The sequence below is a fragment of the Carcharhinus amblyrhynchos genome, chromosome 24 (genome assembly GCF_965287045.1).
Source record: "Carcharhinus amblyrhynchos chromosome 24, sCarAmb.v2.hapA, whole genome shotgun sequence".
Classification (NCBI taxonomy): Eukaryota; Metazoa; Chordata; class Chondrichthyes; order Carcharhiniformes; family Carcharhinidae; genus Carcharhinus; species Carcharhinus amblyrhynchos.
The window spans coordinates 11,928,481-11,946,209 of NC_137347.1; positions in this window are offsets into that span (position 1 = coordinate 11,928,481).

A 17,729-nucleotide genomic window follows, 5' to 3' on the forward strand; every position below is an offset into this window, starting at 1 on the left:
GAGGCTCATTTACACACAGAAAGATTAGACAAAGGGCAATATGATAATGACAAAACATGTTGATTGAGGGATAAAACTTGGCATTAATAATCAGCCATGTCTCTTCTGCTCTTCTTCAGATAGTACCATGAGATCCTTTTCATCAACCTGAGAGAGCAGACAGAGACCAGAATTTTCAGGTAGGCAGGGGTTCAGCTTGCGCTACCCAATCGGTTGGGATGGGATGCATCTATGCCAACTCAAGCAGGTCACACTTTAATAATCATTGACTGGCAGAAGGCAGGACTTTCACCTGTCACTGGGAGGAAGTCCCACCTTGGAGACCTACCAACCAACCAGACTGACTAATAGTTCATTGCAGTTACAAAGCTGCAGTGGCCAGAAGGGGCACTACAGGAAGCTGGCTAAAACTAAGTGGCAAGGGTCTCAGGGGAGTTGGGATGACTAGGAATGGCCAGAGGGGGAAATTGCAAGGAGGGGGGGAGTGATTGGGTCTTGGGGGTGGAGGTCAGGAATTTGAAGGAGGTTACAGGTCCTGAAGAGGAGGGCTACCCCAGTCAGAAGAGGGTTCCTGACAGAGACTTCAAACTTTATTCAATTTCGGCTCCCACCCATTCCTCCAATCTAGCATTAGCCTGCCAACCTAAAAATTGAATCTGGGGAAAACAAGGCCCTTAAGTGGCCATTTATTGTTCAGTTAAGGGCCTTAATTGGGGCAAGGGTGGGCTTTCCCTTCCAAGGCATGAAATCACAAGCAGGTTCAGCTGGATGGCACCCTAGAGGGATTCTCGTCCATGCAACTTTGCGCTCCCACACCATCTCAGATCCATTGGGGTAGGGCGGGGGGGGCAGTGGTTGGAGAGTGTTAAATTCTGGCTGGGCTGTCGATTTAACGTCTCAGACAGTACTCTTGACAGCTCAGCCCTCACTCTGTACTGCACTGGAATTATTAATCTACTCAAGTCTCTGGAGCAAGACTGGAGTGAACACAGATGACAGCTTGACTGATGTTCAAGCGTGCTGCCCACTGAGCCGCTGCTGACGCATTCAGTTCTTACAAAATGTTGAATGTGTGTGAACACTTTCAATATTAGTTTAACATGCAGCAGAAAGGAGAAATGTCCATGAATCGTAACGTTTACAGCACTTTCAGCCACTGACTCAACAAGAATCTAAACACTGGACATTTTACTTCCTTATATGTCGCAAAATTCATACTTGCAGTAAAAAGCTTTTAACAAAATTATATGTGGTTTTATATTAAAACCACACTTAACTCAAGTCCAATGTCCAGTCTCAGCAGGGAGTGTAGTTTTGGACTGTGAACTCGAATCCTCCATCTTGTTAGTTATTTCCATCCTGGCATTTTCACATTAATGTTTTATTGATGTTTAATATGTGATATTACGTCTCTATATCTATATGGCTAATGCAGACCACACAGGGATGCTTTTAACAAGAAACACCAGGCGCCATAAAGCTTTCACTAGTTTTAGTTAGCTCTTTATAGGTAATTAATAACTTTATCGCCTGTCATTTCACTGACCGGTGGGATCTTATGGTCCAGCTGACTGTGTACCCCTGCCACAGACTCCCCACTGGTGAGGGTTCTGTTCAACGATAAACCCTTTCACCAACCTCGGGAACGTAAGATCCCATTGCCAGTGAGTGGTGCGCTGTCTCCCACCTCTGTGAAAAACGCCACGGACAGGGAGAAATATCCCACCCAATACTTCAAGTCTGACCTTCTGTGTAAGTTTCAGTTTAATGGCCTGCTTTAGTCTGAACAATGTGTTGTGTTTTGGAACGGACTAAGTTGCTTGGGTAATGTGTGGTTTTGTAGCAAACTGGCATATATAAAAATTACAAGTTTCAAATCAGACAAGGTTCAGTTTACCCTTGAAAATAAAAACAATAAATACTGGAAATACTCAGCAGCTCAGGCAGTAACTGTGCTGAGAGACATAGGTCTGGATTTCAAGGAGTTGTGGAGACTCTGTGAACCTTTAAACAGGGCAGATGGAACCAGGGTCCATTTCCAACAGATCCCAGTTTCGCCAGTAGGGAAAAGGGGATGGAGCATGACTCACACATGAGAGAAAACCATAATCAGCAGGGCCATTTCTTAGTTCAAGTAGACACAATTTATCAATGGGAGTCAGAAACTAATGGAAGAGGTATTTGTGCTCATGGAGGGAAGATAAGTTATGTAGAACTGTCAAACTATCAAGTTATCTGAATCCGCAGCCCTTTAGAAGTGAACATTAGGTTGACGATCAATAAAAGTTGAAAAACCTCAAATCAAGAGGTAATTTAAATCCTCTGCCCTTTAAAACTTGGGGTGGGGGAGGGGGGAAGGGACCTACTGAAAAATATCTGTCAGCAGTTACAATAGCTATTCATTGAAATTATACAAAGGGTATAATTTTCTCATTGCTAATGTTTGGCTACTTTTCACAACCTAAAATTATCTCAGCAGGGTATTGTAAATTTACCCTTTGATTGACAGATCAAGGAAGTCATTAAATGATTAGCTGTTTTTGATGTGGAGATATGAATACAATTGTGTTTGTTTTGGTATGGGATTAAATATTTGGGGGCTGTTAAAATTTTGAATGGGCTTTCATGAATGGGAGTGGTTTATAATAGTGGAAGTTGTAATAGATATTTAGTTCTCAATTTATTTTATTTCACTCACACCCACCAAAAAATGGGTGCCTTCAGTCTGTATGTGTTTATTGTCTTCCTCATTTTGTACAGATAAAGTAACTTTTTCTGAATAAGGTTAATCACAAAATATAGGTCATGGAATTCATTGTTTTCATAGAATCCCTACAGTGCAAAAAGAGGCTATTCAGCTCATCTAGCCAAACAGATTCCTTCTGACAGGAGTACCTTACTCAGGCTCTTTCCTGTGCTCTTTCCCCATAACTCCATACATTTATCATGGTTATTCCATATAACCTATACATCTTGGGGCACAAAGGGCAATTTTGCATAACCAATGAACCTAACCTGCACATCTTTGGTCTCTGGGAGGAAACCCATGCAGACACAGGGAGTACATGCAAATGGACAGTAACCCAAAGGCAGAATGGAACCCATACTCCTGGCACTGTGAGGCAGCAGTGCTAACCATGGTGCCAACATGTCACCCATAGATTTTGGTGTAGTGCTCACTCATCTAATGCTTTAAATAATCCCCATTATATTGCTGTCTCTTGTGCAATTGATAATGATTACTAATTTCAGGGAAAACACTTGTGAACTAAGAGTGGTCACCTGATCTAGCGTGATAGTGCTAATTTGTGCTGTGATTCAATTGAAAGCACAGTTTCTTTCACAGTAACCATAGAGTGGCACAGTAGTTAGCGCTGCTGCCTCACAGTGCCAGGGACCTGGGTTCAATTCCCAGCTTGGGTTACTGTCTTTGTGGAATCTGCACTTTGTCCTCGTGTCTGTGTGGGTTTCCTCCGAGTGCTTCAGTTTTCTCCCACAGTCCGAAAGATGTGCTGGTTACGTGCATTGGCCATGCTAAATTCTCCCTCAGTATGACTGATCAGGCATGAAGCGGCTAGGGGATTTCCACAGTAACTTCATTGCAGTGTTAATGTAAGCCTACCTGTGACACTAATAAAACCTTAAATATCACTGTTCGTTATTAAATACTAAATATATGTAAAATATATCGTCAATCCTTCACTGTTGCTGGGTTCAAATGGGGAGGTGATGGCCCAGGGGTATTGTTGCTAGACTTATTAATCCAGAAACTCAGTTAATTTTCTGAGGCTCTCAGTTCAAATCCCACCAGGGCAGACGGTGGAATGATTTTATAGAATAGCACACACTGACTACAAGACAATTATAGCTGGTAAAACTTAATTCAGTAAGACAAAGAAGTCTGAATGTGATAGTGTGTGTAGCCAGGTGGAGGGACAATATACCCACACTAATAACATCTTAAGGATATTTGAGAACTGGAACATTTAGGGATATAATACAAAACAAACATTTTCTGCACTCCTTGTTTCGTTTCTGTTCCCTTATTTAAAAGCTTAAGAAATGACAAGAGCTTTTCCATAGCTAACATTGTAAGCACTGTCCCACACTATTCATAATAGGCACATTTGTGAGATTGTGGTTTTCCAACTAAATGTAATGGGCAATGCAGCAGTGTCACACCCTCTATAATAATAGCATTCTGATTTTGAAATATATCACCAACTCTTCACCGTCACTGAGTTCAGATGGGGAGATGATGGCCCAGGGATATTGTTGCTAAACTTATTAATCCAGAAACTCAGCAAATTTTTTGGGGGGCCTCAGTTTGAATCCAACCAAGGCAGATGGTGGAATGTGAATTCAAATAAATAATATCTGGAATTAGAATCTACTGAAGGTCATGAAACCATTGTCAATTGTCGGAAAAAAAAATCTCCTTCACTAATGTCCTTTGGGGAAGGAAATCTGCCGTTCTTACGTGGTCTGGCCTACATACAACTCACAGCAATGTGGTTGTGCCATTTGAAATAGTCTAGCAAACCACTCTGTACAAGGGGACTGGAGATTGGCAATAAATGCTGGCCCAGTCAGCAATGTCCATAAATAAATTTTTTAAAATTCCTGGAATTCAATTCCTCATGGCATTGTGGGTGTTTGAACAACACATGGACTGCATTGCTTCAAGAAGGCTCACCATCAATGGCAATGAGAGGTGATCCAAGCCAGTGAGGCTCACATCCCATGAACTAATAAATAACAACACAGAACACCATTGACCTCCAGTGAACTGCTGCCCAGTTAGTTCCAGCTCCAACTTGACTTGTTGCTTAATTTAAATGAGTGTCAATGCTTGATAGAAACCAAGTAGGTGTAAACTTTAATGTCGCAATATTTAAGGGGGGGGGGTTAAAGGGGTTTAAGTACACAAACGGTTATCAGAATAAGGGCCTGCCCATTTAAAACAGAGATGAGGAGGAATTTCACTCAGCGGGTAGTGAATCTGTGGAATTCTTTACTGCAGAGGGCTGTAGACTGGGTCATTAAGTATGTTGAAGGCTGAGATAGATTTTTAATCAGTAAGGGAATCAAGTGTTATGGAGATAAAGTGGGAAGGTGGAATTGAGAATTATATCAGGTCAGCCATGATCTCATTGAATGGTGGAACCAGACTTGATGGGCTGAACGGCCTACTTTGCTCTATGCCTTATGGTCTTTATGGTCTAATGAGATGTCATTTACTTCACTAAGTTGTGCCTGTTCCCACATTCATAGGTGCAAATTGGTAATGGACTTTCACCTCTCACAACCACAGAATATTCCAGTGTGCTTTACAATCAATGCAGTACATTTGATTTGATTTTTGGATTTGATTTGATTTATTATTGTCACATTTATTAATATAGAACATAGAACAGTACAGCACAGAACAGGCCCTTCGGCCCTCAATGCTATACCGAGCTAGTATGTAATGAAAAGTATTGTTTCTTGTGCACCAAACAGACAAAGCATACTGGTCATAGAGAAGGAAAGAGAAAATGTGATGTCACAGTCATAGCTAGGGTGTAGAGGAAAGTCAATTTAATGCAAGATAGGTCCATTCAAAAGTCTGATGGCAGCAGGGAAGAAGTTGTTGAGCCAGCTGGTATGTGTCCCCAGACTTTTGTATCTTTTCCTGACATAAGAAAGTGGAAGAGAGAATGCTGGGGTGCGTGGGGGTCCTTGATTATGCTGGCTGCTTTTCCAGGGAAGTGTAGACACAGTCAATGGATGAGAGGCTGACTTGCGCGATGGATTGGCCCTTCTTTCATGACCCTTTGAAATGTGATCACTGTCGCTACGCAGGAAATGCACCTGCCAATCTGCACACAAGTCTCATCTGAAAGATGACGGTTTCAACAGAGCGGCATTCCCTCATCGCCGCAGTTGAATGCCAGCCTAGCTTTTCGTGCCCAAGCCTCTGGAATGAAATTTGAACCCATAACCTTCTGACTCACAAACTTCAGCGCACTTCTACCTTCTCATGTGTTCGCCAGCATAACCATAAAGTTGCCAAGGGGTCGCACGACCCTGACTGCCAACTCTGCGATTTGCAACGGACGGGGTCAACACCCTGTCAGAACCCAGCACGCAAAACACTTCTGCTGCCACAGCAGCAGGCGTTGGAAATTTCTAAGCCTCCTATCAGTCAACACCATCTCAAAAGATGTTTTATTTCCTGTTGAACATAGTGGGCGGGACAGCCAAGGGGAACTCCCCAGTGCCTTGGCCAGACCCATATCACAAACCAATTTATATGTAAAAAAAATGTTTCTAAGACACAAACCTCACTACAGCATGGAAACCTAATTGCCACAAGAACATCAGGAAGTTACTTCACAAAATACACTACTCAAAATAAAAAAGACAAAGACATGAATTCAAAAGAAAATACTGCTGATTACTTCATCCTACAAATGTTTTAAAATCAGGGCCTGAACATCGACGTGTACAGGCACGTTTGTTATGTGGAGTGTTTGAGAAACGAATATCGGGAAATATTACAGAAACGTTTCATAGTGAAGTATTTTGAAAGCCATTTTTTAGCTTTAAACATCTCTCCCTCTTGCGGACTCTAAGGGGGCATAACTGGAATGGGTAAAAACTGTTTTTTTTACGTCTCCCAAGATCTCTCAAAGTTCCAAGCTTGTTTAAACAGGGTGCACGTGCACCTCTGATGCACCTTGTAAATGATAGAAGAGTCATCTGGGTTCAAAACATTAAACCTCTTTCTTTTCCACAGTTGCAGCCAGACCTGCTGTGTTTCCCAACCCCGCACTGCCCCACCCTCCCCCACCCACCCCCTCCCCATTTTCTGTTTTTATTTACAGCAGATGACATCCTGTTAAAGGTACTTTGGTGTCAGTTGATGTACAATGTGGATTTGACGCCAATGCTGCCATGTTGAAGGTCCATGCTCTAGTTCAGGGGGTCTCCAAACTACGACCCGCGGGCCACATTCGGATCGGAGTTTGGAGACCGCTGCTCTAGCCAAATCCTTGTCTTATCCTCCCAGAACTGACCAGCCAGTCAATGGTTTGAAGGACCCCCAGCCAGTGCAGGTTGAAGGAATCATCAACTACCTACAGGTTGTTCACTGGATTATGTCTCTGAGCTCTTGCTGCAAGTCTACTCATCTAGGATGCTTTTCAATGCTTGCCAGTTGTCTAAAAGCAATAGTCTAGCTGGGGCCGCAGTACTTTTCTTAAGGTTTTTAAGCCCTTGCACAAGCCCACTGCTTCTAGACATAGATGGCCTTATGGGGCTTCCTCTTGACATGATACCTGGCTGGGAGAATGAGCAGAGGTCGAGCAACGCAGGACAAGCAGCTAAAAGAGGGAGAAGAAAGAGGGAGAGGGGGTTTCTCGACAAGCGGGCATTGTCACCCTATTTGAGGCTTGCAAGTGTGCTAATTATGTGAGGACGAGGCAAAAGGTATGGATGTTGGGTATGAGACCGGATTGATAGAGATTGAGTGACGGGAGTGTTGTGGTCGGGCAGTGTGTGAGGCTAATGATGCAGTTGGTGGAATACGATATTTGAAGGTGCATTCACTCACCTCGAGCACTAGTATGAGGTCACTAAAACTTCTGGTACACATCCATATCTGCAGGGTTGACTCTTAGCATTGATCTTATGACTGTCTGTTCCTAATATCATTTCATCTCAAGTTGAGGGTCACATGTGCTTGATAGAACTCTCCTCTGTTGCATTCCCTCAACCAAGATCTCCAGTACAAAAGTATGTGTGCCTGGTTTTACCCCATGGTCAGCCATTTTATACTCTTTCCCAGTCAGATGCACGTGATCAGCACTTGATCAAGCACCTTCCCTTTATGAGTTGGTAGTGATCTTTAAGCAGTCCAGTTTAGGGATTGTATGAGGTACCCTGCCGACGTCTGCAGCCAGTGACCAAGGCAGAGAACACTGACTGCTTGCAGGAAACAAACCAATGAGCAGGCCATAGAAAGTTGGCACCTACCTCCACTCGCACAGTTTAATGAGGCATGCTCAGAAGGTTGGAGCACCTGCTGCTGTACAAATACAGGTGAGCAGGAAGATAAGAGCAAAATTCTGTGGATCTGAAATCTGAAATAAAAACAGAAAATGCTGGAAAATCTCAGCAGGTCTGACAGCACCTATGGAGAGAGAATAGAGCCAATGGTTCGAGACTGGATGACCCTTCATTAGAGCTGCGCACAGACTCATCGAATTGTGATTGCTTTTTGTGCATTTCAATATATAACCACTTCAGACAATCTTAAAGTGGTGGAATGCGCAGGGGACTGGCATGATTCATATCAAAATCTTTATGTAAAGAATTACATTGCTTAGTAAGTCAAACTAATTGGGGAAGGCATAAACTAATCGATCCAAGGGCAGCACTGGGTTGACATAACCATTACTTTCTATTTCATACCGCATGCCTGATTGCTACAGCCATCCTGTGACCCAATAATCAGCTCAGGGTACTGGGAAATGTCATAAATGACTCATCAGATCCATTCTTGACAGGCAAATGCTTAATTCTATCCAGGACACGCTGGTCATTGTACAGTCTGACTTACTAGCTAAAGAAAGGTGAGCAGGTTCATCGGAAATCACTTCTGAAGTCACACCAACAAAACTGGGGCGGCATGGTGGCAGAGTGGTTAGCACTGCTGCCTCATAGCACCAAGGACCCAGGTTCGATTCCAGCCTTGGATGACTGTGTGGAGTCTGCATGTTCTCCCCATGTCTGCATGGGTTTCCTCCGGTTTCCTCCCCATAGTCCGAAAGACGTGTTGGGTTAGCTGGATTGGCCGTGCAAAATTGACGCTTAATGTCAGGGGGAATAGCTAGGGTAAATATGTGGAGTTACTGGATAGGGGCTGGGTGGGATTGTTGTCAATATAAGCTCGATGTTTGGCCTCTTTCTTCACTGTAGGGATTCCATGGTGCTGTGAACTGCTGAGCGTGAACCTAGAAAATGTGTTACAGCACTGATGACGATAAGGGGATTTGCGCTCTTGACCTTAGATGGCAAGTTCCATATTTTATCAAATTTATTTTGGGGAAATATCAACCACACCAGGTGCTTGAATTCCAAATTTAAGAATTATTTCCGAAATGCTGTCGCACTTCTGATTAACTCTGTCAGAAACATTAACGTTTTTCCGGGGCTATTTTTCCAAATGATGCCTAATTTGCTAAGAAATTCCCGCTTTCTCATTATTTTGTGTCATTCTCAACATCATCAGTTGTTGAAAGCAGAACAAGGTCGATGGCTGACGCAGGCCGTTAGAGAATGAGAAGCAACGGTCAGTGAGCTTAACTTTAAATAAAAACCATTGCGGGATATTAAGTGGCCTTTTCTCTTTTGGAGATTGGAGACAGATTTAACAATAAAAATGATGGTGTGAAACTCGCAAGTCATTTTTTGATTAATCCACTTTCCAAGCAAACAAACTGTTGAGAGGGGAATCAAAACCATATCACGGTGTAACACTGGGGAAACTTGCGGGAGAAAGAAGGTGAGAGGAGGAGGTTAATTGGAACTGGCACCATTACAGGTGAAAGGAGAAGGAATTTCAAAATTGCAACAAAAAAAGTTAAGACAGGAGAAGTTGTGGGGTTTATTCTTATTTGATTCTCCTGATGTTCAGTTGTAAATTCAGCAGATATTCCAACAAGGCAGCATTAGCCCTGATCTTCCACTGTAAATATGGGGATAATTCAGAAATTACATATTTCTGTGAGACACAGATACTCAGTAAGAGAAGGACATACCATCCATGGCTAAGGAAGTTAAAGATAACACTAAATTGAAAGAAAAAGTGTACGATTCCACAGGTCAAGGGTGCGGGGAGGGGTGGCTATGAGAATGTGAAGAAAAGTAAAGGATGAATAAAAGATTGATAAGGAGGGAGAAATGAGAGTATGGCCAGAACTCTACCATGTTGTCTGCCACAAAGTCAGAGCGGGCGATGGTCCGGCAACAGAAATCTCCATTAACCTAGGGTGAGAATTTCTGATCTCGCCCGAATGAGGCCATAAGATCCCACTGTACAAGAGGAAGATGGCTAAAAATATAAAGGCAGATGGTAAGTGTATTTCACAGGTCTTTAAAAAAGAAAAGGGTAAGTAAAGTGAGCGTTGGTCCTCTGGAGAGTGAGAATAGGAGATTAATAATGGAAAATATAAATATGACAAATGAATTGTGGTAAAGTGAAAGGTGGGTAAATGTACCCTGACTAACCTTTGACCAGTTTGCAGTAACCCTTTTAAATTCAGATGCATTGCTCAGATAGACAAATGGGACAAGAGTCATTGTACTTTAATTAAACTCTATCAATCTCTTCCCAGGACTCTTCAGCAAAGATGTCACAATTCAATAAATAAAGTCTCAAATCTACACTAGCTCTCTATTTCTGACACACACCTCTGAGGATTCACTACACTCTATCGACAGGTCCCTATCACTATACTTAAACTGGTTGCCTGAAAAGACTGGTAAGACGGCGCAATAAGGCGGAGACAGGCTGTCCCTCTGTCCTTGACATTTGGCTGATATTTCAGGGTTGACAGTTGTTGATTTGAGCTTCCACTCTCATCTAGGGCTGGTGTTGTTCTTCAGGTCATCCCAGCAGGGTGGTCTTCTGGGTCTAATCAGTCTGATGATGTTTGTCATGAGGTATATAGAACATAGAACATAGAACATTACAGCGCAGAACAGGCCCTTCGGCCCACGATGTTGCGCCGACCAATTAAAAAGCAATGACCCTCTAACCTAAACCAATCCCTTTCCATCCATAAACCTATCCACGGATCTCTTCAACGCCCCCAAACTAGGCGCATTTACAACTGCAGCAGGCAGGGCATTCCAATCCCTCACCACCCTCTGGGTAAAGAACCTACCTCTGACATCCGTCCTATAACTACCACCCCTTAATTTAAAGCTATGCCCCCTCGTGCTAGCTTTCTCCATCTGAGGAAAAAGGCTATCACTGTCGACCCTATCTAAACCTCTAATCATCTTATATGTTTCAATAAGGTCCCCTCTTAGCCGCCTTCTTTCTAACGAAAACAACCTCAAATCCCTCAGTCTCTCCTTGTAGGACCTCCCCTCCATACCAGGCAACATCCTGGTAAACCTCCTCTGCACCCTCTCCAATGCCTCCACATCCTTCCTATAATGTGGGGACCAGAACTGCACACAATACTCCAAGTGCGGCCGCACCAGAGTTTTGTACAGTTGCAACATAATGCTGCGGCTCCTAAATTCAATCCCCCTACTAATAAACGCCAAGACACCGTATGCCTTCCTAACAACCTTATCTACTTGATTCCCAACTTTCAGGGATCTATGTACACATACACCTAGGTCCCTCTGTTCATCAACACTATTCAGAGTCCTACCATTAGCCCTATACTCTACACATCTGTTATTCCTGCCAAAGTGAATTACCTCACACTTTTCCGCATTAAACTCCATCCGCTACCTCTCGGCCCATCTCTGCAACTTGTCCAAGTCTCTCTGTAAACTATGACACCCCTCCTCACTATCTACCACACCTCCGACTTTGGTGTCATCAGCAAATTTACTAATCCACCCAACTATACCCTCATCCAGATCATTTATAAAAATTACAAACAGCAGTGGCCCCAAAACAGATCCCTGAGGCACACTACTTGTAACCGAACTCCATGACGATTACTTACCATCAACCACCACCCTCTGTCTCCTATCTGCTAGCCAATTCCTGATCCAATTACCTAAATCACCCTCAATCCCATACATCTGCATTTTCTGCAGAAGCCTTCCATGGTGAACTTTATCAAACGCCTTACTAAGGATCTGTAAATGCTGTGCTGCACTGCTGGCCAGTTGAAGGTGCTCTCTCTGGAGACGCTGTTGAAGAAGGTGCTCTTGGCACCCTTCTCAAAGAGTCTGTGGCCTGTGTCTAATATAGCATTGGGTGGGGTTAGGAAGGTACAGTGAAGTAACTACTTTCCAAATTTGGAGGTGGCCGAACATGGTCCTGATCTTCAACTGTCAAGTCCTGTCCTGATTGAGACATATAGGATTCTCAGGGGATTTGATAGGGTTGATGCTGAGAGGTTGTTTCCCCTGTGGGAGAGTTTAGGACCAAAGGGCATAATCTCAGAGTAAGGGGTTATGCATTTAAGACAGAAATGAGAAGGAAAATGCTTTACTATCAAGGGTCCTGGAGGTTGGGTCACTAAATATGTTTAAGGCTGAGATAGAAAGATTTTTAGTTTGTAAGGGAGAGTTATGGGGATAAGGTGGGAAAGTGAAGTTGAGGATTATCATTTCAGGTCAGTCATGGTATCATTGAATGGCAGGGCAGACTGGATAGGTTGAAGAACTTCTGCTCCTACATTGTATGGTCTATCATACAATACTCCTCCACCCCACCTATATATTCACAAATGTATGCAGATTCATAACTCAAGTTGCAGAATATATCTTACACAATAATGTTCTCTGCAAGTACACAGTCAATGTAAGCCAATAGGTCAACTGTGGTCAGGCACACTCCACTCTGAAACCAAGAGGCAGATGCTATTAAATACAACTTTTGTGGGTGTCTCATCAAATCCACCCCCCCCCCCCCCCCGCCCCCCCCAGATGCTTACGACACTGTGTGCCAAGTGTGGCCTCACTGGAACTCTGGCTTCCAAGCAAGTGTTTCCAAATGAGGGTCAGGAGACCCCCAAAATGTGTTCACAGGCCAGTGCGGAATAACACATCATGTTTATGCGACATTTTGTTGGCAGGGTATTGGGGCAACTTCAGAAACATATGAACACAATACCTCCAGGATTTCCAGTGACACCAAGCCTCATTTCCTCAGCACACAGGTACATAAATTTGCCGAGAAGCAATTCTCACCAGAAAACGTTAATGGTCTCCAGGTTTATTCAGAGGGTTTGATTCCTGTTTGGGAATAATGGGCTATAACTTCCTCAGAGTGGCAGTAAGTGCTGGATTGCCCCTTGCTGGGTTAAAATTCTGAAGAGCTTGTCTCGCCTGAGCTGAATCAGACTGGGTGAGATTCAGGCAGGGTCGTGCGTCCCCGGCTTCAGAGTTCAAGAAGCAAAGAAAGACTCACCCCTTTTTTAATGCACTCACTAAGAGAAAAGCAGGTGAGTTAAGGTCCCATTGAAAATAACAGGCTAGGTTGAATCGGGGGGGGGTGCTGCGCAGGGGATGAGTCAGGTCAGAAGAGGTGTGGATGGGGGGATCTGAGGATTAAACAGTTAAACGACTTGCAGCTAAGTATAGGAAGTACAATTTTGAAGTTTGTGGATTAGCTGGCAACATAGTAAAGAGTGAGGGGACGCAAGTTAAAAGAGAAGAGTGGGAGGTTTAAGGGGAATCTGAGAAAGAACCGTTTTACCCAGAGGAATGCATTGCATAAGAGGGTGATAGAGGCAGGGTGCCTCACTTCATTTAAATAAATACCTGGATGAGTATTTGGCATGTCATAGCGTTCAAGGCTATCAGCCAAGTGCTGGCAAGTGGGATTGGTTGGGCAGATCAGGGCCTTTCATGCAGACTTGATGGGCTGAAGGGTCTCTTCTGCACTGTAGTATTCTGTGAAGAACTTCTACTCCTATATTGTATGATCTGCTCCTATGTTGTATGACCTATCATACAATATTCCTCCACCTTACCTATATATTCACAAATCTATACAGATTCTTAGGGTGAACTCAAATTGGAGAATATATCTTACACTACAACGTTCTCTGCAAGTACACAGTCCCTGTAAGCGGGTCAGTGACATGGTTACACTGGTGAATGGGTAGATTCAATACTGAAATGAGTCAGAACATTGTGAGGCAGTATAATCACTCCTAGCATACATAAAGTTTGTTCCGACAACATAATTCCATTGGGACATGGATTCAGAGCACGAATCCTCCCACCAAATGAGTCACAAGCAACAGACAAGTTCAGAGAGATCAGAAGGATACCCAATGAAAGAAACAGAAATTGGTTATAAAGGAAGGCAGAGCATATATGTCTTAACAAATGGCTTGAAGAGCTTAAGTTAATGTCACGAGCTGGTCACTCCAGAGAGACACTATAGGAATCCATAATATTTCAACTCATATCCTGTGTTGGTAGCACAGACATTTTTTTTTATTTTTACACAACTCTTAAAGTTATAAAGCCAATGCACAAAGTGGGCCAGGCAAACCCAAATCCATCACCTTGCTTGCTCCAAAAACCATATGCAGATTGAACCCAATTCAGAGTCCCCACAAGAGAGACAAACAAGATGCAAGCTAACAAGAAAAAGAATTGCACCCCATCTTGGGCTTGATCTGACCCTGACAAAACATTGTGGAGGATGCATACTCCATCCATAATTAAAGGTAACTTCAATAAAAACATAACTTCACCCTCTACTTCACCTCCAGTGCAGGGAGGGAGACACATTAGTCAGAAAGAATTGTCACAACCCTTTTCCCATCTCTCTCACAGTAGAAAATGTAGAACTGGGTCACAGCGGATGCATCAGATGCCAACAGACTAGTGTACCACATCACAGATTCACATTGCGTACATCCTGTGTGAACCACGAACCAGCAGGTTGGTTCTTTCATCAATTTAATGGCTTTCCTTGTTTGCCGCAAACCAATCTCCTTTGAACAGTTCAGCAACTAAGCCAGCTTTGAGATCTCAGATGGTCACTGTGACATCACTAATGAGGTAGCATCACGATTCAGTGAGAATTAAGTACATAAAGTATATCAAGAAAGAACATTTCAATGGTAAGGGAGTCATTAGGGGTCATAGTTTGAGGATAAGGGGTAAACCTTTTAGAACTGAAGTAAGGAGAAATTTCTTCACCCAGAGGGTGATGAATGTGTGGAATTCACTACCACAGAAGGTAGCTGAAGCCAAAACATTGTATGATTTCAAGTAGAAATTAAATATAGCTCTAGGGGCTAAAGGGATCAAGGGATATTGAGGAGGGGAGGGAGGATCAGGATATTGAATTTGACGATCAGCTATTATCAAAATGAATGGTGGAGCAGTCTCGAAGAGTCAAATGGCCTACTCCAGCTTCTAGTTTCTGGACCCAATTCTCCCAAAAAAACTCCAAGCGCTGAATTCGTGGGAAAACTGGTGCAAATCACGGCTGTTTTTTCTCAGTGGGAGTTCAGACTCAAATCGCCCCACTCCATGCACTTCAGAGGCCACAATCGTGAATATTATTAAAAATGGAGGGGGAGGTAGCGAGGTCTATTTGCGTTGCAGTGTGACAGTTCCAGAACTCGGCACATTGGCAGTGGCCCCAAACTGTCAGCCTCCCGTTTGCTGGCCAAATCGATCGTTAGCCAGCCCTGGGCCCTCGCAATACTGTCCCGCCCCCCCAGCCCATACACAAACATAACTCCTTTATCCAAAGTGGGAGGGAGACTGAAAGCAGCCAACCGTAGGTCAATTAGCCTTTTTATTCTTAGTGCCAAAGTGGACAATTTCACATCATTATACTCCACTTGACAGGTTTTTGCCCACTCACTTAACCTATCAATGTCCTTTTATAACCCCCTTACATCCTCTTCGCAGCTTACTTTCCTAGCTCTCTGTGTCATCAGCAATATAGCAACCATACTTTCAGTGCTTTCATCCATGTTATTTAAATAAATTGTAAAATGTTGAGGCCCTAGCACTGATGCCTGTTGGTTAGCACTCATCACATCCTGTCAACCAGAAAAAAAAATTTATGCAAACGCTATTTCCTGTTAGTGTTAACCAATGCTCTAGCTGTGCCAATATATTACCCACTACATTATGAGCTTTTATTTTCTGCAATAAATTTTGATGTGGCACCTTATCAGATGCCTTCTGGAGATCTGAGGACAGTACATCCACTGGTTCCCCCTTATCCATAGCACATTTGACTCCTTTGAAGAACTCCAATAAACTCCACTAATCCAAAAATGTGTGGGTTAGGTTGATTGGCCACGCTAAAAATTGCCCTTAGAGTTGTGAGATGCATAGATTAGAGGGATTAGCGGATAAATATGTAGGGATATGGAGGTAGGGCCTGGGTGGGATTGTGGTCGGTGCAGACTCGATGGGCTAAATGGCCTCCTTCTGCACTGTAGGGTTCCCCTGATTCCTCTGGTTAAACGTAATTTTCCTTGCACAAAAGCAGATTCACTGTGCCTGATTGTCTTGAATCTTATCAACTCTCCTGATGTAACATTTTAAATAAGCTTATTATCTAAAGGGCAAGAGATTGCAGAATTTTGAGATGCAGAGGGATCTGGTGTCCTAGTGCATGAATCACAAAAGGCTAGTATACAGATACAGCAATTAATTAGGAAAACTGATAGAATGTTATCGTTCATTCTGAAGGGATTACAAAAGTGGAGAGGTGATGCTTCAGTTGTCAGGGCAATAGTGAGATAATGTCTGAAATACTGTGCACTGTACTGGTGCCCCTATCTAAGGAACAATATGACTAGGAACAGTTCAGAGAAGGTTTACAAGAATAATACCAGGGATGTACAAGTTATCTTATGAGGGACTGTTGGAGAAGTTAGGTTTGTATCCACTAGTGTTTAGAAAAGTAAGCGATGACTTGTCTGAAGCCTTTAAGACTCCGAGGGGTCTTGATAAGTTGGATGAGGAATGGATATTTCCCCTTGTTGGAGAATCTAGAAGTAGAGGGTCACTGTTTAAGAATAAGGGGGGGGGGGATGTTTCCCATCCTGCCTGCCAAGGGAATTGTAGTGGGCAGGGTATGGACAATGCAAATGTCTGTTCACCTTAGGCGGGATTTTCCAGTTTTGGAGCAAGCATGGCTGGAAAATCCCATCCAGGGTGTCATTCATTTAAGACAGAGTTCAGGAGAGCTGTTTTCTCTCAGAGGGTCTGAAGTCTCTGGAACTCTCTGCCTCAAAAGGTAATGGAAGCAGAATAGTTGAATATTTTTAAAACCAAACACGATTGATTCTTGATTAACAAGAGAAAGGTTATCAGGGTTGGAGTTACAATTAGATCAGTTATGATCTAACTAAATGGCAGAGCGGGCTCAAGCAGCCATGTGGCCTATTCCTGCTCCTAATACATATATGCATGTGTACATTTGTATGATATAGAAACACTGGAGAAAGTACACAAAGGATTTACTAGAATGGATCCAGAACCGAGTGGTAAAAGCTATCCAGAAAGTTGAATGAGCTGGGATCCTTTCCTCTAGAAAAGCGAAGACTGAGGAACGGCCTGATAGAGGTCTTCAAGGTTATCAAAGAGTTTGATAGCTTAGACCTGGAAAAGATACTTCTTCTTGAGGAGGAGACTAGAACTAGTGGCTATAAAGATAAGATGGCCATTAATATAGCCAAGAGGAAATTCTGGAAAAATCTCTGTGCAGAGAGTTTGAAGCTGGACTCTCCAATGCCCCCATGATATTAAAGCTTCTGCTCGGTTTCCCAAAGCACCAAACATTTCACTGCACATTGTCATCAGTGTTCTTCTGTAAACTGCACATTGAAGTCCTCATCTGATTCCTCTGCAATGGAACCCGTATCAAAGAATCAGAGAATCCCTACAGTACAGAAGGATGCCATCCAGCCCATCGAGTTTGTACTGACCACAATCCCACCCAAGCCTTATTCTTGTAACCCCACCCATTTACCTTAGTAATCCCCCTGACACTA